At 39.4% G+C, this 24,315-nt stretch overlaps 1 protein-coding gene across 2 annotated transcripts in view; it reads left to right on the forward strand.

Moving 5' to 3' along the window:
• LOC124157173 (SLIT-ROBO Rho GTPase-activating protein 1-like) overlaps window positions 1-24,315 on the forward strand; it is a 473,583-nt gene that overhangs the window by 30,356 nt on the left and 418,912 nt on the right. The window lies entirely within an intron of this gene.

Here is a 24,315-nt window from a genome sequence, read left to right on the forward strand (position 1 = left end):
AAAACCTATGCTTTTAATGCTTTACATCTCTTAGATGGATATTGCATAATTCTGTAACTCATAGAGCTGTGGTTTAAAGCTTTTTCACCTGAGTGAAGTCAAGTTTTTTTATGAAATAATTTTTGAATCAGTATTTTATGTTTATCAGGTGTCAATTAAAAAAAATTATACTATAACCGGGAATCATTTTTTACTAACGCTTGAAAGACATCCTACATCCATGTTTTGAAGCTTTTGTTTCAGGGAATAAATAGAAAGGTAAAATTCCATTTCGTACGCCGTAATGTTTGAACTTTAAAACATGAATATATTAAAAATTATCGAGAGCAGACTCCGCACTTCGCCGTAATACCATTGCTAAAGCAGGCCGCGGCTCGGCGCCACCGGTACATCTGAGGCTACTGACAGACAAAATCTTTGTAAACTTTTTGTGTTTCGTAATAACTTGTATCCCAGCAGGAGACAAATTCGACCAGGTAAGACTTGAAGAATGGATAGGTTAGATGTACAATAACGATAATTGTGTTTTTGGTATAATGATATGGAAGAGATACTATCTAGGTAACCTTCCAATCGTCTTGTGGATTCATACTTTTCTTGCAGCAAGGAGAAGGCCGTGAAGGTAGAGAGGCCAGTTGTTTGTTCCGCTATTTCTCATTTCTTCCGTCGAGGATTAAGTTTGCATACCTAAATATCTATGTGACAGTAATGAAGGCAGATAAATTGTTATTAACTATCGAAATGCTATCTGTAAAAACATCGAATTTGCTTAATTGAGCCCCTTTAGTTATAAAATGATTGAATTTGGCAATACTTTCCTTTTTCCTCTCCCAGTGTGCAAATTTTTAAGAAAATTTAGTGATGCTAGTATTTAGAAGTATACCTTGGCGAAGCGTTTGTCGTCAAATCCAATGAGATTCTGTATGCAACCCATATTATTTAGTGTGTAATTTTTCTCTATCAATGTTTCATGTTAGTCACTTTATGTATCTTTATGAATCTCTCTCGCTCCACATGAAGCAGTTCCACCACTTTACGCAATTTCGTGTTACTTCGAGGTCGCATACTTCCCGCTTGACCGGTATTTTTTGACGACCGATTACTCGGTTAATTATACTACCATCTTGAAATTTTCATGTTGTATAAATTGAGAACGCTAGAAGGCAAGAGGTGTGACAGAAATTTTATAATTTTGTTATAGGTGTTGCAGGCAATGCTTGATGGAATTCACAATTTAGCTGTGGCAAAGGTATGCAAGTGAATCACTGAATCTATTAAAATATATTCTTATCAATGATTCACTTGTATCCCTTTGCCACAGCTACATTGTGTGCTCCACCAACCATTATCTGCACTCATGTCCAAAATTATTAAAATTGCTCTTGAGCCCCTTGGCTTCAAGGATCATCAATTAGAACGTTGATAACATTTGCCTGTAATTATATTGAATTTGATAGTTTCTCCTGTTTACCTCTTCATTATATTCTCAGTTTTTTGGCTTTCAAAGTATTGTTGTTACCCGCCTTCTACTAATCCCTATTCTACTAAGTCCTTGGTCGAACCCACTCATCGTGGAAGGCATTTGGAGACTGGAGGGATGGACTTCCCTTAAAGCTACCTACCATAGGCCATAGTGATATTGCCATGGTAATCATAATCCGTATTATGTGATAAAATGTCGCTCAAAACTTAGTTAATATCTGGATTATTGCTACAAATTGCACAATTTTCTTTTGAAGAACTCTCGCAACTATTACTTGAACGCCAAACACCATCGCATTTTGAAGTTTTATTGAACAGGGCTTGGTGAGGCGATTTATTTTAACGTCTGCCTGTGCTCGGCTGTGCTGGATGAATTTTGGCGTTAATTTTTTTGTATTTTCTTTATTTTTACTATTCCTAATTTATATTTAATATTTTAGCAGCGTTAAAGAATATCAGGGATGAGATTTTCATAGGTACGTAGCTACGATAGCCCTACAGGTTGTTCATGTGTAGAAATAGTCTATTTTTTGACACTAGACAGCGTTGACGGTGGTAGCTTTCGAGGTGGTCCATCTCTCCCTACGGAACGACTCGTCGTGGGATGGTACGTAGTGTTGAATTACGATGTCTTTGTAATCGCCATGATTGAGACCGTCTTTCTCGTAACTCAACTGACCATCTACTTTATTCTTCCGTATACTCTATTCTTTTCAGTCTTTGAGGAAAAGGTCAATGTGCCCTAACATTTCACGGGTGACCTCAGCTCATTATTCCACGATTTTATTTAAAAATATGCTTGGATTGCTGCGAATTTCCTGGTGCTTAGATCGTTCTACTCTGGTGACTTTTTTAGTCGTCCACTGGTTCATGTCCGGTTTTTTTAATGGTCAACCACAATTTCTGACGCGATTTTTTCCCTCTCCCTGACGTTTAAAATGGAAATTAGTCTCATTTTAATTATGATCACGGAACAAAAAGAGAACTATGAGTTGTAAATGCGGAGGAATTTCCTACACTATTATGATGAAAATTTGCAATTTTTCCTGTGAAATAGATAGTACTTATCTGTAACTCATGGTCGGTATTCAATTATATTTAACAGGGAAATTAAAGAGTGTTTTACATCAGCCGTAGCTTAGGTCTATTTAAGTATATCCGCTGAAATTATTATTCGTGACAATATTTTTTCTCCTACCCTTTCTATGCTGGATGAAATCGAAATTTCGCCTGCCATGTCTCATTAATGGATGCGTGGTAGCCTAGTGGCTAAAGCGCTTGGCTGCTGATCGAGAAGTGCTTGGTTCAAATCTTGGGTGAAGCTTAGGAATACACCATTGCAAAATCCTGAAAGTGCGAGGAGGGCTAAGGAATAAAAAAAACTGGTCCCCCGACACTGAATTTGTCAAGTTTACAAGCCCCGTAGTTCAGCTTTACCCTCACCTAACCAAACCAACCTTCGAGTCACATCACAGATTGAAAGGGATTTTCATTATAGCTGCGATCAACCGATAATTCACGTTATTTTTTGAAGTTTTTTTGTTATAATTATAGCCCCGTTGAGAGTAATTCGATACTGATAGCCGTAATGTTACTTTGCACTTACAGGTTTGGCGGTTTTTGTGACCCTTTTGTGGGTGATTTTTTTTCTTTTTGCACTTTTTCTTGTCTCTCGGAGTACAGTTTACCGATGAAGTCGCTCGTATCGTCTTATATGAATTCACTGAAGGCGGCAGGAAACTAGTCTCGGAATGCTTAAGGAACATTTGGTCCCCGGGAAAGGTGTTAACAAACCTTTTTCTCAAACGCCGGTGCCTGTGCATCTGGTGGGCGCCAGGTCTTCGTCATTACAGTTCTCCTTAGCTTACTTAATTTGAAATGATGGAGTTACAAAGCCTCTGGAATGCTGCCAGGGTTACAAAAATCTCCTTGTGAGATGTCAAGTTACTTCTCCTGCGAACTCAACCTTTGGACTGAGTTCCTGTAATGTTGCTGTAACATAAAATTAGGTATCAATTATTGGAAGTCCTCAGCATCACTCAATGTTTTTGTGATCAATTAATGTATCAGACTGGGCGAGGTGGCCGAGGGAAGGGAATTAGCCCTCCTACCCGGAATGTTTAAGATGCACTCGTCCCTGGATTAGTCCGGGTGAGCTCTATCCTCACCTAACTATTCCAACCTTTTAGCTTGAGAAAGTGCACATTCTCTTCCCGTCGGAAACCCGAGGAAACCATATTCGGTCTATTCTCCGGGAAAGCACCGTATCTATCTTCAATAAAAAAGGAGATTTTCGCGTGTGGATGGAAGGGAACCATGAGCGATCGTGCGGCTATACCAGCCCTCGACTCTGCCCGCGGGTCCCTCCCTTCTGTGTTGGGAGGTTGGAGGTTGGTTGGGAGGAGGGACTTCCTCTCCAGTCAATTGCGGGATATCACTCACTGCATGTTCGCCAAGTACCGACCATCGCGCTCACCATCCTAAGCGAGAGAGACACGCTGGGAGCGCAGGATATCTGAGCCGTTGCTTTTCTCGGCGCGCGGTTTAGAATCCCTGAAATGCGTGAATTTGATGCAGGGGAGGAAGATGGAAAGAAATGGCGATTCGAAAGCATGTGGTGAGTACTTCATTTGCGATTTATGAAATATTAAAAAAATATGTTAAAGAAAGTGTCTCTGGTTTTATATCATTGCATTGAAGTTTAGAGTAATTTAAATGGGGATATTGCCGGACTCAGTGGCGGTGGGGTGGAATCCACGCCTACCTCAGCGAAGGTCGCGGGTTCGAGTCCCTCCTAGGTAGGTGGTCCATATCCAGGGCACATGTGTTGGTGTTTTGCAATGTTATTGTGGGAAACCCCGTAGTAAAGGCTTTTATGTGTCGTTCAAGAGGAGGTTGGAAATGAATATAAAAATTCAGAGGTCAAATGTAAAAATATACTGCGATTCGAGTTATAAGATGCGTTATAACGATTTATGTCAATTTAAAAAATGTGTTGGAGAAATTTCTCTCTGATTTTATACTATTGCAGACAGTGGCGTAGCGAGGGGGAGACCAGGGGAGTCCGGATCCCTTCCGAAGTATAAAAATACCATTTCTTTCCTTCATAAAATAAACCAAAATATTGAAAAATCATGAATTTACAAAAGATTTCTTTGACAAATGAAGTTTTTTCGAATGTGAAAAGTGTTGAAATTAGTTCAAAATCCTCTTCTTAGTACCCTGTTTTTCAAAATATTACCACCCTGGTTTTGCCCCCCCCCCGAACGAAATTCCTGGCTACCCCACCGATTGCAGTTAGTTCGTGCTTGTCACGTCTTGTGCACTTTAAAGTTATTTTTTATTTTTAAATATATATTTACTTTTGAATACATATTCATAATAAAAATTAATGCCCAAAAAATTTCTGTGTCTGTTCCTTGTTGAAGTGGATGATTTTGATTCGCTAATTTTAAAGTACGAAGCGTAAAGTGAACCTGTGTGCCAGAATAATCATCCCTGAAATGCTGGTTACGGATCATGAAAGCCTGGAAGTAATTTTATTCTTTTCCTATCTTTTTGCTGTCTAGCACCCCACATTCCCTCTCAGGGTACAAACATATAACTTATCGAAATTGTAAACGTTTGAAGTTTTCTTTGAAATATTTCATACAGTTATAATCCTTGGTATCGAATTATATAGAAGTAAACCTCTTGATTAAAAATATTCCACGTTTTTTCTTTCTTTCAATTAATCTATCAAAGGAAGTGTAATGTCGTGGATGTTTAATATTTCCGTTGAAAGGATATTCCGACAGCCAATTACAAAGAAAATAAAATCCCCGTCTGGTTTCCTCTAAATTTTGCTTCCTATAGGTGATGCCGTAAGCCAGTCGGTAATCGTGTTTTCATTTTCTTTTTAATTGGATTTCGGATCACTCTTCCCTCAGAAATGTAGCAGAGAAGACAGATTTGAATGGGAAACATTTGAGGGGATCGTTATATGAGAGGTTAAAGAAAAGGCTGCCTAAGAGTCTTTCGTGGAGCGTGGAGCTTTACGGGGCGGAAACGTTGACGCTTAGAAAGAAGGATAAGAATAGGCTGAAGCAGGAGTTAATAATGGAATAATGGTGTTTAAATCAGTGAAGTTCGCGGATGCTCAGGCGTTGTTTTGCAGCAATAAGTCTACAGGCTTTAGTGGATGCGTTAGATAATGGTTGCGAGAAGTATGACATTAGGATTAATCAGCAATAAGATGGTTTCAAAAATTTCTTGGTCGTGGCACCCGGAAAGTGTGTGAAATATGACATTGAATGCCGAAATCCAGTTGATATGATATACAAATAAGCAGAAAACGGATATTCTGAAGGAGACCTTCCTTTACAAAGAGGAAAAAAGGAGTGGAATGACCTACGGGAAGAAATTTTTTACTTATTCCCTGCAAATATTAAAATTTTTAAGAGTCATTTTTTCCCGATTCTTGGTTGATGCTATTGTCGTTCATTTGGATGCGTAAGAATTTTTGTTATTTGGTTTAAATTTCGTTTAGTATTAGTATTGTATTCTTATCACTGTATTTTTTATTGGAAAGTTGTATTTTCTGTTCCAATGGTTCCAACAACAATAATTCAGCGTCAAATAGTTGCGATGTATTTAACAAAATAACACATAATAAATAAATATACATCAAATTGTGGTGTATTAACGTTGTGTTTCATTATGCATTCCATCTTAATTGGTTGGCTTCCTATAATTATGGTAGTAACGACAATAATTCAGCCTCAAAGAGTTGCGATGACAACGCGTGAATGTCTCTTTATGCTCGTCGATTGGTTGCGTTGGTACGAGTGTGTTTTGTGATGTCTGTGTACACGAGAGCGGGACAGCGGGCATGGGAGGCCCCCTCCCACATCCCCAAGCACCGCGGGGGAGGAGGCAATGTGCGGTGGTGTGGCAGTTTGGGAAGCAGTGGGATGGGAATGAGGGGGTTACTTGAGGGGGCCCGCCCCCGTGGGATCCTGATTGAAGGGAAGTGGGCGGAGAGACACGCTCGCGAGTGGAGGGGTGAGCATTTGAGGGGGGAAGGGTTGAGGAGGAAAAAAGGCTTAAAGTGGGGGGTCTGCGAAAATCGTCCTTGAAGGGGTTGAGGGGAGCGCGTTGGTCCCGCGTCTTTTTCGACAGGCGCACGCGAATTCGTGGTTGGAGCGTTCACGGTGTATTTTTCGTCTCTTCAGGTCAGCCAAGTACCTCGTAGAAAATGTGCAGAAGGATTCGCATAATGGCTACGCGGTACCTGGAAGTGAAGGCCAGCATTGAATCTCCTACTTCAAAATGGTGTCCAGGGAATTTGAGAAAATGCAAATTATTCAATTAAATATTTTATTTAAATCTTGCTGCTATTATAAATGAGATCAACTCTGTAAGCAAGTATCCGTGATAAAATCTGGACCATGCTGTGAAGAACCAAGAGTAGGATAAGGAGTGAGACAAGAGTGTGCACTTTCCCCCGTGATTTTAAATGTTCATATCGAGAAATATGTCAAAGAAATCAAATACGCTATAGGTTTAGTAATCACGGAGAAAGTATTGGCGTTTCGCGATTTGCTGACGACATCGCAGTCATAGCTGAGTCAGAGAATGGTGTGAAGGTGACTATGATAAATAGTGAAAGGGTCTGATAAACTGTTGTGAACCTATGACTAACAACGCGGCGAAAACTCGTAATATTGAGAGATAAACGAATCAAGAACACCACGGAAGATTACGAGACAACACCGTTTACGAATTGCAGCGAAAGTGGCGCAATTCTTTTCGATACTTTTGAATCTGACTGCATATACACTGGATGTAAGTTCTCAGGGCTATAAATATTATATTATATTCTACCTAGGTATGAGAATTCGTTTTTCCCATGAACAATGAAGGACTTTAATAAATGCTTGGCGTAATTTCCTTTCTCATTTGTTTACGCCTGATGTCCTAACTCCCCCGCCACACGACTATTGAGGCGGCTTGCGGAGTAGTATTTAGATATAGTTTTGACATTTTCTCCTGGGTCATTCCTACATTCACCGCTCGGGGCTGTGGAATATTGGGAAACTAGCCTGGTTCCATTTCCAAACTGCGGCAAAAGTGGGTGCCGCTCAAACCGTTGCAATACTCGTGAATTCGATTGTATTACATTGTAAAGGGTCGGAAAGGGATACATACGAGTTGAAAGCCCCATCCCACGAGCAGCCGCTGCAATTTCAGCGTCCCCCCACTACTGCCCGCAATCCACCCTTGGGACGACAAGTACATTGGCTCAATTACAAGCCGCCCTCCGACGAGGTCGCAACGGACGACGAAACGTGAGCTCATGACGCCTTTCCCTGAGTGTCTGCCGGCTTCAGCCTCCTAACAAGGACTACCTTTATACTGGTCCTTTGAAATTCATCTGTCCCGTCAAAAAATCTGGTGCACAATTTTACACTAGAATAAATTTTCAGTCAAACTGACCGGAAAAAAATCTAAGAGCACTTTGGATGTTTAAGGTAATAATTAATTCTGCTGAGAATTAGCATATCAAAAAAGTAGGACGGATATAAGGACATACCATCATTTAAATGTCTGCATATCTGCATAAACCCATAAGCCACTCCGTGATTCAACTCAAAGGATGATTTAGATAGGTGAGACTATAGCTCACTCCGAACTAAAGTACAGTTGTGAGAATTCCGCTTATTCAAGGTAGGGGGCCATCCATTTCCCTAAGGGAGACTTTTGGAAGTGGTCGAAGACTTCACCCGCCATTTGAACCCGAGACCCCTCCACCAACAGCCAATCGGATGACCGGGGTTGGATAACCTATGTCTCTGTGAGTCGCTTGTTCGGATTGGCAAGGAGATGTGGGACATAAACGCAATTGTTTGGCATGGATACTTTTATAAATTGCAATTGGTGCACAAAATTTTGTCTATGCGTTATCTGTATCAATACTTACCGTACTTCACTTACTATGTTAAATAGCATGCAAGAAGTAGATCTGAGGTAGCAAAATTGCTCCGTGGGGCGCCGGTTTCCAACACCTACCCAAAGCGATGGATTCTCTGATGAAATAACAACAGCAGAGCGTATTGAAAGGAATAAATATAGAAACAAAGAGGATAGCGTTTGAGTTTAACTTTTCCAGGTTAACAACGAAAGATGAAAACACTTCATTTTTAATTCATGTCGTCTTACAAGTAACGTATTGAGTACCTACCCACCCAATCAGTTATTTCTGTCCCTCAGAAGGACCGCTCCAACAAATTTTGCACCAGGGTAAATTTTTAGCCAAACTGCCCGGCAAAATACTAAGAGCACAATTGATGTTAAAGACAATAATTAAGTTTCACTGTAGTAAATATCGCAAATAGATAGGATAGAAACAGTGACTTACCATCCTTTAGATGTAATAATATGCGTACATCCGTAAGCCAAATGTAGCCACTACACTTTTTCTATCATCATTTACTAAATCCTGAATCACACGATCATTTCATCCGTCATTTCCGAGTGATCACTATCGCGACCACTAAAGTGATCACTCGCAAATGATCGTCGCCGGCAATTGTTTTTCGCGATCGCGATAAGGATTCCCATCACTTTTTCATCACTCGTCCGGTCGCTTTTCCGTCGCTGAAACCGTCACTATAACCCCATATCAGCCAATCAGAACGCATTCCCGTATGGAGCGATTGCAGCGCAACGTTTGACAATCGTGGGAACAACAGTGATAAACAAACACGCTAAATATTTTCGTTATGCTGGTCCCAGGACAACGAGCTGTGATATCGAAAGTGATGCGAAAGGCGACGGCGGGAGGGACCGTGTGATTCAGAAAAATGATCACTCGAGCGATCACTTTTCCGCTCACGAACTCGATCGCTCATGTGATCACTTTTGGCGACGAAAGGAAATGATCGTGTGATTCAGGGTTTAACTTAAAATGTTGCAGATATGTGGGAACATAATCACTCCGCGGGCGCTATGTAGGCTGTACAATAGGGAAAGCAAAAGCGAGAGCTCGAGATAAATATGTACCATTCGAACGAGAAAGAGGTTCAAAATTCGAGCTTCTGGATCACACAGACGACCTCGCATTCCTTTTTTCTATAATTTTAGCTGCCCCTCAATGCTCAAGACTTTTATATCATTCAAAGCTTAAAGCGGTGCCGATTGAATTCAAATGGAATGACCCTCATTAAAACCGCTCCTAAAAGCTTTGGCGCCGCGATTGGCTAGCAAAATTTTATGACACACTCAAGCCTGAATGACACGATCATTTTTTTCCGTCCCTCGGAGTGATAGCTCCAGCGATAGGTTTTCAGGGATCAAAAGAGTGATATCTCGAGCCATAATTTTCTGAATCCCACGGTCATTTCCACCGTCCTTTTTTCCATCGCTTATTCCGTCCCTTTACGTATTTGCAACTGCCATTCAATTAAAAGTCAAGCATGGCCTTCCAATCGCTTTTAGCGGCCGTGCCGTTTCAGCGACGGTAAAAGGGTGGTGCCGAGTGATGGAGAAAAGGGAGGGGATTTCCATCCCTGGAACCATCTCGGAAAATGATTGCCTGAAACGGTCATGATGGCGGAAGGGATGTCACTCAGTAGGTAAAAAATTATGAGTGTTCGAATTTCGCTTCTTGGCCGGCCTCGGTGGCGCTGGGGTAAAGTCCTCGCCTGCCAAACCGTAGGTCGTGGGTTCGAATCCCACCTGGGTAGGTGGTTCTTATCCAGGGCATGGATGTTTGTGTTGTGTATTGTTTATCCTCCGTTTTAAAGGCCTTAAAGTGCTGTTTACGGGGCAGTTGGAAATAAATAAATACTTTGACTCCATATCCGAATTGTGGCGCTCTGTTCATCGCAATACCGGTTCTTTTGAATTCGACTACACTAAATTATATTGTTGGTCGCCTCCATCGCAGTATTTCGAATTACGGTCGCCAACGAAGTAGATAATTCGCCTTAAGTGACATTTTGCCCGGGTACATGTGACACTTTCTTCCAGGTCACTCCTATATTCTCCGCTCGGTTATATGAATTTGGGAAAATACCTTGGAAACAAAGCCAAGATCTTTAGAGGATGTTGAGAAAAGGAATTATTATTGCATAGTTGGCCACAGCACCAGATATGACCCGTCAAACTTTTTATCTCGCACTCAATGTTTAAAGTTTCATTATATAACTAGTTGTTTTCTTGATCTACAATTAAATACAATTACGGAAATCAATATTTGCGACCGATTTAGATTATTTCAGTTGTATTTAAACATAGATATTTCCAGTGAAATGTGGTGTAACCATTCCTTGTTGAGTGAAAATGATTTTTTTCCTAATTCGAATTGATTGGGAAACGAGTGAAGGGGCGTAATATATTTCGTTATATTCTTATTTTATATTATATATAGTTCTTGAGCTATACAATAAAGAACCTTTCCAGTCATCTCCAATGATTATCTTGTATGATATGTGGTACTATGTGGCGGTTGTTATAAATATTAGTTTAATGAGACATTGCAATATTTCACTGATTTTTTTTACAATATCGTACAATACCGGTGAGGCTTAATCTTTTTGTGATGCGAAATTTTCAAGTAACAACAATGTTATTTTGTAACATTGACACGCATCGTGTGAAAATGAATTAAGTGAAATATTGCAATGCCTTATTTAAGTAATATTAATAACTTACACCACATCGTTCTACATATCATTCAAGAAAGCGACCGTAGATTGTCGTTATCCTGTCGCATAACGAACCGAAGAATGATCTCTCAGGCTTGCTTATTCTACCCTAGATGTGAAGCTGGTCCCCAACTTTCCACTTCAGCACAATCTCGGCGCGTCTTATTCTTTTTGTGATGCATCCATGCGTCCCTTTTTACGGAGAGATTTCGATGGAATGGGGGTTGTTCCCTATCCGCGGCTCATCTCACCCGTCCTTCTTCCCCTCGAACGTTCCCGTTGTGTGTCATGCGCCCAGGGAAAAAAAATCCAGAGAAATTGGAGAGCCCCTTACTGAGGATCGGTGCTCCGTGCAGACGCCGACATTGTGACATTCTCCAGACGTCGAGCTGGTTACGCTCCGGGAGTCTGAGTGGGAGTATATCTTCCAAATATCCTCTCCTCTCTGCAGTTTGTAACGTCTTGGCTACGGGAAATCCGTGAAAAATAATGTCGTTTCACCATTACCACTATGTGGAGCACAGAGACTCAACGATTAGCCAATCAGCGAGAGGACTGCTGGCTCTGATGGATGCGTTAGACAAGGGTTGGGAGGACTATAGCATGAGGATTCATCTCAAGAAGTGACGCAATTTGTAAAGCATCGTTAATAAAGGAATAAGATGTTCAAGTTAAAAGTAGGTGGTAACAAAATTGAGCAGGTAGAGCAATTCCATTATTTGGGCAGCTCGCTGATCTGGAGTGCAACGCTTTACGGTGCGGAAACATGGACACCTATGTATGACGAGAGAAGACTGAAGGTGTTCAAGAAAACGCTAAAGGCGCAGCTGCTGCAATACATCCTTTGCTAAAGAGTCAACATCTGTCGTTGAACACCAAAAAGATCTTATACACGGCAATGATCCGGCCGTTACTCACCTATGGCTACCCGGCATGGGGATCTATCGCATATATACACATTTACACAAACTCACAGTTATACAAAACAAGGCTCTACGGACAATCACGGGCGCCCCCTAGTTCGTCCGCAATCGCTATACTTACACGAAAATCTCAAAATTAAAACAGTTACACAATACCTACACGACATAGCCAAATCCTTTGAACACTCTCTGAACAGAACACACAGCACGCTACTAACACCATTATGGAATTATGATAATAACCCACACTTTAAATACAACAGACCAAAAAGAGCCATTACACTCGGAAACCGTTGATACAAAATTTACAAAATTAACCACATAATACACTAACGCCAAATAACATAAGCACCAAAACACCGATTACCAGCCGGAGCTGAACATCGAGAAATAACTGTTCACAGTTACCAAAACAGCGTAGCGGAGCGTAGGTGTTCAAGATGTGGCTGTGGTGAAGAATGGACTAGGTGAAGTGGACGAAGAGGAGGAGGAAAGACGAAGTGCTAGACATGGTGAGTAAGGAGAAGCAGCTTCTGGATGAGATACGCAGGAGACAGAAGGTATTGATGGAGCGGGAAGGAATTATGTATGTTGTAAACAGTGTTAGAGGGTAAAATGTTAGGCAAACTAGGGAGAGGAAAGATGAGAATAGGATTTTTATGTAGAATGAGAGAAGGTAGGCCTTGCTGTGAATATAAGAGGGAATCCCAAGTTGTGATGGGAAGACGAACCGGGGCAATTTGCGAAATGCTCCATGTAAACCTACCTAAACCCGTAGAGTACTTGAACACTTTCAGTGCGGGTGTAAATTTTGAGTTCATATTCAATGGCGAATATATTATATCGCTAATTTCATGTTTAAAAGACCTATTACGGTACAATTATGTCATATAATCATATTTCTGAGGAAAAAACCTTTTTCTTAAAAAAATTTCTTGACTTCTCAAGCAGTCATTCGCCATAGCTTACATTAATTATATTATATACTTATATATTCGCCAATAATGACTGCTTCTATGGCAACGTTAGGGGTTCAATTGATGACGACGGGCCGAAAAAAGAACCCTAACAAGCGGTGACAGGGTGTAGGAATCGGAAGAATCGTCATAGGCCCCGTGACGGTATAAGCAGTCATTCGCCATGGGCTGGGAGACGGCATGACTGCTGAAGAAGTCATCCGCATGGTAAGCGTTAAAAATCATAATCGTGTAACTTTTCGTCTTGTCCTGTTTCAGTACCATTTTTTCATTAGACACATTTCTCATTCCGTCCGTCTGGAGACGTATTCATCATGGGATGGATGTGGCGGAGCTTCGAAGTTTTTGTGAGCGTGAGGTCCGGCTCACTTTCCATGAATATCGTCTTGGCGCACTTGAATACTATGAGGTCGTGAACAAGGTGACTGCATAGATGATGCTCAAATCCATCTCATAGAGGGCTAATTTCTGTTCCTACTGTGGTCGCAGTTTAATTGGTTTTCAAAAATGTCCGCGGCACGTTTGTGAGTGCAAAAAGATCCACTTTTTTCCAATATTTTGCATGATCATGTTTGTAATTGCGAGGAATAGCATTGAAAAGTAATGAATTCGATAGATCACATCATCTTGTATATGAATTTCGGTTAACTTACCTGACCGTATCCCCGTGAAACTCGGATCACTTTGTCCGTCAGCGACGCGAGTGGCGACTTTTGTAAACCCATTAAAATGCGCGGTGGGTGACAACAGAAGGCAGACGTGAGGATCCTCTTTTGTAGTATTTGTGGTCGTGACGCTGAAATGGTTTCAAGAAACGGAAGAAATAATCGGATAGTTATTTTGGATATAATACGCGGAAAAATGTGTATAGGAAGAGGACATGCCTGCTCGACTAGAAATTGAGAAAAGGTACCATGTTGTGAAGAATGTTTGGTGCATTGATTATCACTTTGTATATTATTGCTCGAAACGTCTACAAACATCGGTCAAAACAGTGAGTCAGCGATGAGTTGGGAACATAGGTCGGCGACATTGATTTTTTTTTCGCCGAAAAATACTACTGGCAAAAAATGATAACATAATTTATCTTTTATAAATCCTATGAAAACAATGCTATTACCATGTTTTTAGGGTTTACCTTTAAAACTGAATTTAATTACGTACTACTCAATGTCGCTGTTTTATGCTGTGGATTTTCTAATAATTTCAGGTTCATTTGAGCACAAACCGTAAATTCATAAAAATAGAAATCGAATGGTATTGAAGTGCGAAGTGGCTTACATTTTCGTTAGTTGGCGCATATACATTTATTTCATCGTATTTTATTAGATAATAAAGCACTTCAGATCGCCGTCGAGCGACGAAAAATATTTCTCTGATATATTTTGTCTCAGTAGCCATTAATCGTGCTTTTCTTATCTACAAGATATGCTCCGGGGACGAAGTAGGTCGTTTGCCCTTACCGTGCATTTAGGTGAAACGCCGCTGGAGTGTTTCTGCTCCAAGTTTAATGAACTCTTATTTATGGTGGAATAAAGGTGGCTGTATACGATCCGGTGGCCCAATATATGAAGGCGCGGATAACTTAAAGCACCTGTCTAAAAATCGTCTTCGTTGCCAAGTGGAACAGTGTGCCTTCTGCCAAAGGGAAGTGCTGGGCGTCAAAGGTGCTTTTCTTAACTTTTCTTGTTTTATTCCAATTTCCGTTTCTCGTCAACAATAATAGTCTATAATTTGTTCCGCTTTGATCGAAATGAAGAAGTCAGTGCGTCAAAAGTCGCTGAAATCTGATCATGTTCGCTGATTTCGGCGAACTGATGAATCAAGTTATAAAAATCATTAACCCTTAATTACACGCTAAGCGGGGATTTTGCTGCATGTTTCGTAATTTCGAAAAAGCACTTTTACTGCATATAGATCATTGATGGCATACCTTGGTTTTCTATTTCTGTCCTTTTTCCTCGACCAAGAACATTATCGGCTGCAATTCCATAAGAAAAATTAATCAAAGCATCTATCAAGAAATTTGCATATCAACATGCTTTATTTTTGTTTATAATTGAAAGAGAAAAATATTTAAAGTGCTTTAAATTATGAGAATCCAAATGCTGTAAAATACCCTAAAATTTTAATGTATATATAGGAAAACCAAAAATATTAAAGTGCGGCAAAAAAGCCGTCAGCTTGCATCGGCGCTACCCTCGCGGGCGCGTGTAGCTAAGGGTTAAACTAATGATAAGGGATTTTGATGTTTTACTTTTTTTACTTTTCTCAGTTATGAATTAAATTTTAATATTTTTATTTGAATACAAAATTGAATGATGGATAATTCGTGAGAGAAAATGGACTGTTAAGGATTTAGTTAATGACTCTTAATAGTTTTAAATTACAAGTTACTTAGGACGTTTTTGGAACTGTAATAGGTCATCCTGTTTGAGGAAAGTAAGAAACAGCTATGCCTGATATATTTCATTTCGTCCTTCGACGCATATTCCATTGTGGGGAGGGGGTGAGTGCGATGGAACCCACGCCCCGAAATGGAGAAGAAGATTTTTGCTGTAGTTATTAAAATTAAACTTTAAATTAATATTTCTGTTTTTTTTTCATTTTTTTTGAAAGAATACCGGGACTAGCTATGGTGATATTTTTAGTGAGTCACCCGCTATGCACAAATTGTGCGAAAAATCCACAGAGAAAAAATCATTCACCTTGACCAGATTCTTTCTCTGTGGATTTTTTGCACAATTTATTTTTTATTCACTACGGATCAGTAAAAAAAAACTTTAGCCAACCATATAGCAATTTTCAGCTGCTTAAATCTGGAATTGGTGAAGGGAATCTTGGTTTGAGGGAATGAGTTGAATTTCAAAACTTCCAGATTCTTCGGGAAGGAATCGGATTGGTGCGCCATTGGCTTAACGCTGAGGTTACACGTAGTAGTTTACTGCTATGCATCTACATACTACCCTGCAAGCTGCCTCTGTAGGCGTGTGGCGGGGGTATGAGGACACCAGCCGTTTATTAAAGTCCTTTATTGTTCGAGGTGAAAAGAATCCCCATACCTATACGTTCAGCAAAATATTTGTCTTAATTTATCGTTTCTGTCGGACCATGAAATATTGTGGGGTTCTAATGTGATGTTATCCGCATCGCTCTATAAGATATCGATTCTCAATTGCCTAAGCAATCTAAACCAATCGCGCAGCGTAGCATCCGAGTCTCTAGCGGCTTCCAGCCTAGTTCGTTTGACATGCGTGTTACGCTTTCTGTACACCCTTAGTAGATTTTTATTACTCGGCTGCTTTTCTTTTGTATTTTATCAAGTTCATGGATTAAGCCTTCCAGCATCGGATCCCGCACATTCGCAGCATATTCGAGGGGGAAATAGCAGCTCTCTTTTTCTTTTTCATACCAAAATCTTCCCACTACACGCTTGGCGAATCCTAGCTATTTCAGGGCTCTGCCACAAATATTCTTGTATGTGTGCCCCAAGGTAGGTACAAAGTTATCGTATTACCGATGGAAACCTACTTTAATCGCTAGAATACTTTAATAATAATATCATTGATACCAATTTCTTAGATTACTGCAGTGAATAGCCCTGGATGAAATACGTCAGATGAATATACCCGCGAATATGTGATTTCCTCGTCATTATTTAGTCTCTAATTTGATATCTCTGGCATTCACCTGGGTATTCTCTGTTATCATTCGATTATCTTTTAAATCACTTGATTCTAAATATAATCGATTAAGTGTCTTAGTATTCAATCGACTTATAACTTAAACCCGTCTTATCTGCCGTGTTGGCATTACGAATATAATAAATCGTCTCGGTCGTACTATGTGGAAGTTGTTTATCTTCTTAGCAAAAAAAATGTAAACACTGGATTTATTTTAATGTACACCGCATAATAAGTGTTAGGTTTTTAATTGTATTTGTTCGGCTACCCGAGTAACAGTGAACGATTACTCTTGGCTACTTATTGACCATCGGTTTCCTTTCTGTAGGATTTGAGACTCGATGAGGCTCTTGATGACGATACTTCGTACCAAGCTGAGTATCGCACTTCATTTATCGAGCGCGACAGTGTGACAGAACTCATTCAGCGTTCTTCATAAGGCGATGCTGCGTTCTTGTATCGGAAATAGAACGATGGCCACCGTCGGCGCATGGCGCATTGAGAGACAGAGAGAGTTGCCCGCGATGAGACGCCCTCTCGGGTTACGAAGAGGACGCAGATAAACCCCGATGTGTGAGAGTTGATTGAAAGGGTAAGGGGGGAGCGGTACACAGGAATGGTGGAAGCTAGCGAGCGGCTGGTCGGGGCCAACCGAGCACATGTTGTTAAACGAACCCATTCGCTCCGACGGAGGAGCACTCCGGCAGAAGTGAGGGCATGATGGGAAAAACAAGGGGTGGAGGAGGCAGGACGAGGGTGTGGGTGGGAGTTAGGTTGGGGGTGGGGGAGAGAATGAGGAATGGGGATGGATGGTTGAGATCGGATCGCGCTTAACCGGGGAATATAATGGCAGGAGTGCGAGTCAAAGCGAATGACGAATCCTTCATTTGGGCTTGTTTGTTTTAATTACTGCTTTTATATCTTGGCTCACCGCATTAGTTATACACCTACATATGTGTCCGAAAAAGGTGAAACTTATTCGGATAAGTAGCAGCTAAGACAATGAAAGTCATCCTAGTTTGAATTCTTATGCTTTTGATTCCGACATCCGCGTCGAGATATGAAATAAAATACGTAAAGAGTTTATTGTCATTTTCATTGATGGGTGAGGAGAATAGTAAAAGTAATTATAATGATTATACATTCTTCCAAAAGCGTTTGGATTCATACAATATTTATTCTTATAAAATATTTTGAATTAAGGTGCTCTATTACACAAAAGGCCTGTTTTTAGGGTACTAACAGGTTGTTTTACTTTAATTTATCAACTGTTGCAAGGATGTTTCATAATACATAAGGATATATTTACATAAAAAACAAACTTTTTTTAACATGCAAATTGACGCTGGCAACAAATAGAAAAGAATTACGGATACGACTGGCTCTTTCTTTCAATCAATTCCATTTTATAATGTAGGTATTTAATGCTTTTTGTAAAGAGGATGATGTAGGCGGGATTCGAACTCGAGGTCCTAGGTTTATATGGCTGGTATTACATCATATTGCCCCTGCGACCGGACTGCATGTAATGACTTAATAATGGTGAAATCCGTAGCCCGTGCCGTTATTGATTAATATGTCGGATTCTGGACATGGTCACTTAATTATATTGTTTGATTAATATTAGGTGATTAACCCCAACCAGCCAGTTAGCATAAACAATGATTGCTTGCGTTGTCGGTGTTATGTGTGGCTGAAAAAGGGTACTTAAATCAAGTCACTTGATAATTGAACAATTATACATATACGTAAATTGTAGAAACATGAGTAAATTGCTGTATAATAAATTGTCATAAAATGATTATATTATTATTATTAGATTATTATGTACGATTTTTCTCTACTGGATATCAGCAGACTGGTTATTTTTATTTTATTTTTTTTCGTTGAATTCATAAAAGCAGAATCCTAGATGTTTACATATTATTAATATTTTTTTCCTTTTTTGCAATTATTAATATTTTTTACATTGCTAATATTAGGAGGAGGATTGTATGTAGGATAGACTCATAGGAAGTGCTTTGTTGAACGGTACATCGATGGCTAAATTCTAACAACACGTATCTCAATAATAGCAGATTTTCAGGAGAGCACAAAAACGATGAATATTTTTTACTTGCACACTGAAATTGGAAACCAAAAGTTCATAAAATTGAAAAAGAAGCATTCATTTGCAAAAAAAAGCGTTGTGTTTTGCTTGTATTTTATTTTTTTAATGTCATTACGCTTTGTTTAAGAAACCAGTCTCAAACCGGCCGAATTCGAGATACGTGTTGTTAGAATTTAGCCATCGATATCTAGTTTGGATACTTGGGTCGTATTTACAAATGCCTGTGAGAAGTGTGTTATTACTGCTCATAAGCCCGAATTTGAAACTGTTAACAAGGTGGGAAATGAAATCGTTTATGGTTGAGAGTTTGTGGATGTTTCTGACTTCTAATATGTTGATTAATTTACCGAGACGGAGGAGGGAACGGATGGATTTATTCTGGAATGAATCTACTTTATTTGCGAATAGTTCTGTTGATGGCGTGAATTTCGCATGCTTACGGAACCACCGGGCGAATCATGCTTTTGTGCAAACGAATTCTGGAACTGCGGGAGTGTGGAGTGGTGGGGGAGGAGAGAGAAGAAATTGCTTGACGGACTGCTATTGCTTTCGAAAGACTGTAATTTAAAAGCGGAGTGAGGGCCGATTTGCTGTCGAGAATCAAGCCGAGGAATGTGCACGCTGATTATTATACGATTTCAACGGTATTTGGCGAGATAAGGTGGAACAGCAAGCCGAATAGAATGAAGTAAAACTTTTAGAATTAAATTGTGGAAAGTAAAACATTTTTAAGTCTATATCCCGTGTCTCGATAAAATCCGTGTAATCCCATTTTTAAGAAAATAAAAAATGATGGAGCCCTTTTCCCGAATTATCCGAATTACCTAATATAGCTTTCCTGCCGATCAGGAGCAGCCTGATTGTTGAAACTGTTTATAGTTACATCGGTGTTTTGCCATGATGGCGACAGACGAGTCGTTCTTTGAAACGTTGGTGACATACAGCGATTTAAACCAGTAGAAATCCCGCAAAGCCTTCACGCAAATAATTCGCTGGGAAGGAATTACATATTTTTTATGGTCGTAAATATAATTCTAAAAACTATGTCCACATATTCGGCTTCAAAAGTATCCTGAAGAGATGACCTAATTAAAAAATGGCTTATACGTCAAGCTGATAAGCTCTATTTATCCTCTCTTGTTACCGTTTATGTCGCGTTGACTACCGCATTGTCGCGAGAATAATATTGGACTTATCGACATATTTTTTTAGTGATGCAATTTTATATCCATTTAGGGAGAAAAATAATTATGAAACGAAGAGAGAAAATCAGAGATGAATGAGTGCTCAGCGAGAAGATATGTTTTCCCGGAGAAAATGAGATAAACATCTTGAAAGTATGGTGAAGTAAAAAAAGCGGCTTGGTTTGAATTTAAAGATGAATGAATGTGAATAGGAAGCGAGAGATATTTTCGAACTTTGTTTATGGAAATGATAAGGCTAGCAGATGTCAATGAATCGAGCGGAGACTGGCAAAAAAAGTTCATGCGACTGGATATCATTACTTCTATCGTAAGCTGAGCAAAATCTTCATGGCGAACTCCGCTTACGATTCATCTGGCGGCTAGAAGCGAGGTATATGAGTGATTTTGATCGAATTTCGACTTATAAAGGGGTAAACTTACAATAAAGACTCTGGATAAGTCGAAAATGAAAGTAATGTTGATCCATGGCCACCGATTGCTCTTAAGTTGACCATAGCCGATGATCGTCCATGTTATCATGCGATCTTCTTTTAATGACCATCATCAATATTCGATCTCTGGTACTTTTTCCTTATAAAGCCACACAGGTAAATGATAAACCGTTTGAACGGTCCAAATTAATTGGTAAAATAGCCATTTTTGAATTTGAGTAAACTTTTATGCATGAGGTATTGCATAAAAATCATAGCATTCATTTCATATATTCACAACGGGCTTGAAAAGAAACTTTTCACTATGAGGGTGTCCGCTACTACATCTACATACTACCACGCACGCGGTGTTTTGCCACCAAATAAAAGTTTCGCCAGTATTTATTGAAATCCTTTATTGGTCGGGGTAAAACAAATGCCCATACTAATCCGTTTGGCAAAATATATCTCTTAATTTATCGTTTCTGTCGGACCTGGAAATATAGCGGGGTTCTAATATAGTGTTCTTTGTGTCGCTCTGAAAAATGTAATACTAATAATGATATTAATAATAATTTTAATGCTCTCAAATATGAACAATTTTTAGAACAAGACATAAATAGGAAAGCTTAAAATAGCTAGGATCGAAACCTGCGTGGGGGTAACCGAATACCCTGCTGTAAATACCTCTAAGAAAAAGAATGAGATATTTCATTGATGTACTACATGGTGCAGGTTTTTACTGTAGTAACCAGACAGCAGACTTCTTTTACAGAATTATTTTTAAAATCAAATTTGCACATTCATGTTGTAAAACAATAACATGTACATTTTTTAATACAATTTTAGTATCATCACATTCAAATAACCATTTTTAGCGTGTTTTGGAAAGGACATATTCTTTTCCCTTTTTATATTCTTCCGGTAGAAGGTTAAATATTTTTGGAGCTAAATACACAAATACCTCTTTCATCAATGGATTTCTCCTCCTGCGCAAGACTCCATGATAGCTGACGAGAAATGCTGAGTCTTTTAAATTGAACTATAGGCTTCCATACTTGTCAACATAAAACCTCTGCAGGAGACTCGACTGCGCCAACAAGCAATTGACCAACGGGGAAGCAAGGGAGACCTGAAAAATGGCCCTCCAACCGTAGTTAATACACAATTAGTTGATGCACGTGACTGATGAAACCGCAATCGATTACGGGTCATGTTATAGTACAGCGCCACCGTAACGCTTAATAATGCAAACCTGAGACAGTTACAGATAAAGGCTTATAAGCCTTCCATTGAGTAAATACATTGACTGATTAACTCACTTCAAGCGCGGTAAAATTTTAAAAGAAGTATACGAAAAATGTCTGTATCATACAATTAAAAATAATCAATCTGCATAGTCTCCAAGCAATTGACCAAATATTTTCCTATTGTCTGCCGTTAATTAGAGATCAAATATTCTATAGACCCACGTCGCAAATCAACATCGCTATGCTCTATGAACGTAAGATGCCTTTGATTAATTGAAAAAAATGAACAAGCCATTGGCATAGCTTAAAGCATTGCCTAAAAAAGGAACGGTAAAAGAGTGGTGAGCCTCCGGTTGGCAGTTGTTTTTTTAGATCAAAAAAACCAGGAGGGCGCTCTTCTTCGTGACAAGCCACATGATATGAAGGCCCTAGTTGAAACATGAAGCTACAACCAGGCTGAGTTCTTCAAAAACACGATCAAGAAGAGAGACGCTTTGAAAAAAAATCACCATCCGAAAGACCCTATTTTATTGTTTAAAACTCCTAATGGTCATGTACGAAAGAAGTCTTCCAGGAAAATGAATCAGCTCTTTGATCTCAGGCAAACTCAAACAAAAGCCAGTGAAGAGTCTCATCTTGGAAATCTTGGATGGGGAAGCTAAGTGTTACATAAATTACGCTGGTTATGCACAGGTACAAGGGTGGTATGGTGGTATTAATGAGCCTTGACGCGATCTGTCAACAATGCATCGTAATCTCATTTTTGTCTACCTCGGACATCTTTTAAAGGGAAATGACCACATTAACCAATTTCGTGGAGTAGCTTCCGAGTGACATCTGTTTGATATGGAAGAATTTGTTATGTTTTGCAAAATGGGAAAAGAAAAACAGCTGGCGGTGATTCTCTGTAATATGTTTCTGAAAGGAGAAGACGCAAGAGAAAATTTATTAAATGTTGTACCTTATAAATATGGTGACGCCTAGCCTTCAACTGCTACTTCTCTAAGCGATGGTATAGCGAGTTTAAAATGTCTCCTATTTTGTTCTCATTCCTAAGAAAAAGGTATAATTTAAGAAGTACCCACCTCTAGAATTGAAAACTCAGCATAGAATTGAAAACCAGCATACGATTCCAAACCATGCCACATAACTTAAAAAAATATCTTCTTAACGTGAAAAATCAGCAAAATTGAATTGAAAATGGAAACGCATCCTTCCTGCGACTACAGTCAAGTTATCATAGAAAGGTTCCCTCTGTTTTTTTTAGATATTTCATGTGGAAATAGCCCAATATGAAGTCAAATTTCTCAATGATCAGGTATTTAAAATCCATATTAAATGAATAAGGATTTCCGTTCTCATAACAAAACGTTTCACGATAATGGAGTAAGTCATGAATAAATAGCATTCCGTAGTGTGATTAATCTGTTATAATTTTACGACTTGCGAGAACAAGTTCAATTGACGAATACAAACATGAAAATACACGCGAAATCCTATGGGTTAGTTTTACTATTTGTCCGTAAGGGGATTAACATTTCCTTATCCAGTTAAGTGGTGAGGAATTAAAATGCATTTTAAAGTCATAAAAGCCTCTACAAGCTAAGATTGGCCCCTCTTCCCTCAAATTAATTGGGCAGAGTCAAAAGATGATGGGAATGGTTCTCAAAAATGGAGTGACAAATTATGACCGCTTTCTCTTCCCTAATTCCCTTTGAGTCACAGCCTCTCGTGATGAATCCAAAGTTTCTCGGTTCTTCTATTCCGGGAACTGCAATATTCGTGGTTCTTCCATTCTGGATTCACCACAAAGACCAGCATTTTGCGGTTCCCTGCACAATCATCGAAACTCCTCCATGGAGCCAACTTCTGTCATTCTTCATTAGACTCGGGGGCACCCGTATCTAACACGCCTAAAGCAGGAAGTCGTTTTCCCACTCCCAAACAAATTATTTCGCTCGCTGCAGCGATAAAAGGCTGAATGAACACGAAAACGGAGCACTCACGACACCGAGCGAATTTTATCACCAAAAAAATACGAGAAACAAAAATATCCGGTCGGGAAGATCCCAGCCTGTAAATCCTAAACATGTTGCTAAACCAGCTGTTTCAAACTAAATTTCTCCTCTAATAATTTGAATATGAATGTAAAAATATTTTGTGCACTATTTTGAAGCTTCTTTCAAGATCACTGTAACACCATTAATAAATGCTTTTGCGTATTCAAATGCTTTTAGATGACCGATCCTAAATGTCATGAGAATTGAGTCAAAAGTCAAAAGATGAGAATTCAACAGCCAATGCCATACTTTAATGCATTCCTTTTTTAGATGGTACAACATTTTGTTAACACATGCCTGACTTAGATTTCAGCGTCAACAGACAACGTTATAACACGCCATTATCATGTCTATTATATTAATAAAGTAAGAGAGGTATTTTATCGGAAGGATATATATGGGAATTCTATTCCCCCAAGTCAACGTTATTGCGTCGTCAAGTCTCCTGTAGCGGTTTCTTGTGGAAATGTATCGAAGCCTATGGTTCAATTGAACAGACTCGGCCTTTCTCGTCAGCTGTCGTTGT

Source organism: Ischnura elegans, chromosome 4, assembly GCF_921293095.1.
Source record: "Ischnura elegans chromosome 4, ioIscEleg1.1, whole genome shotgun sequence".
Lineage (NCBI taxonomy): Eukaryota > Metazoa > Arthropoda > Insecta > Odonata > Coenagrionidae > Ischnura > Ischnura elegans.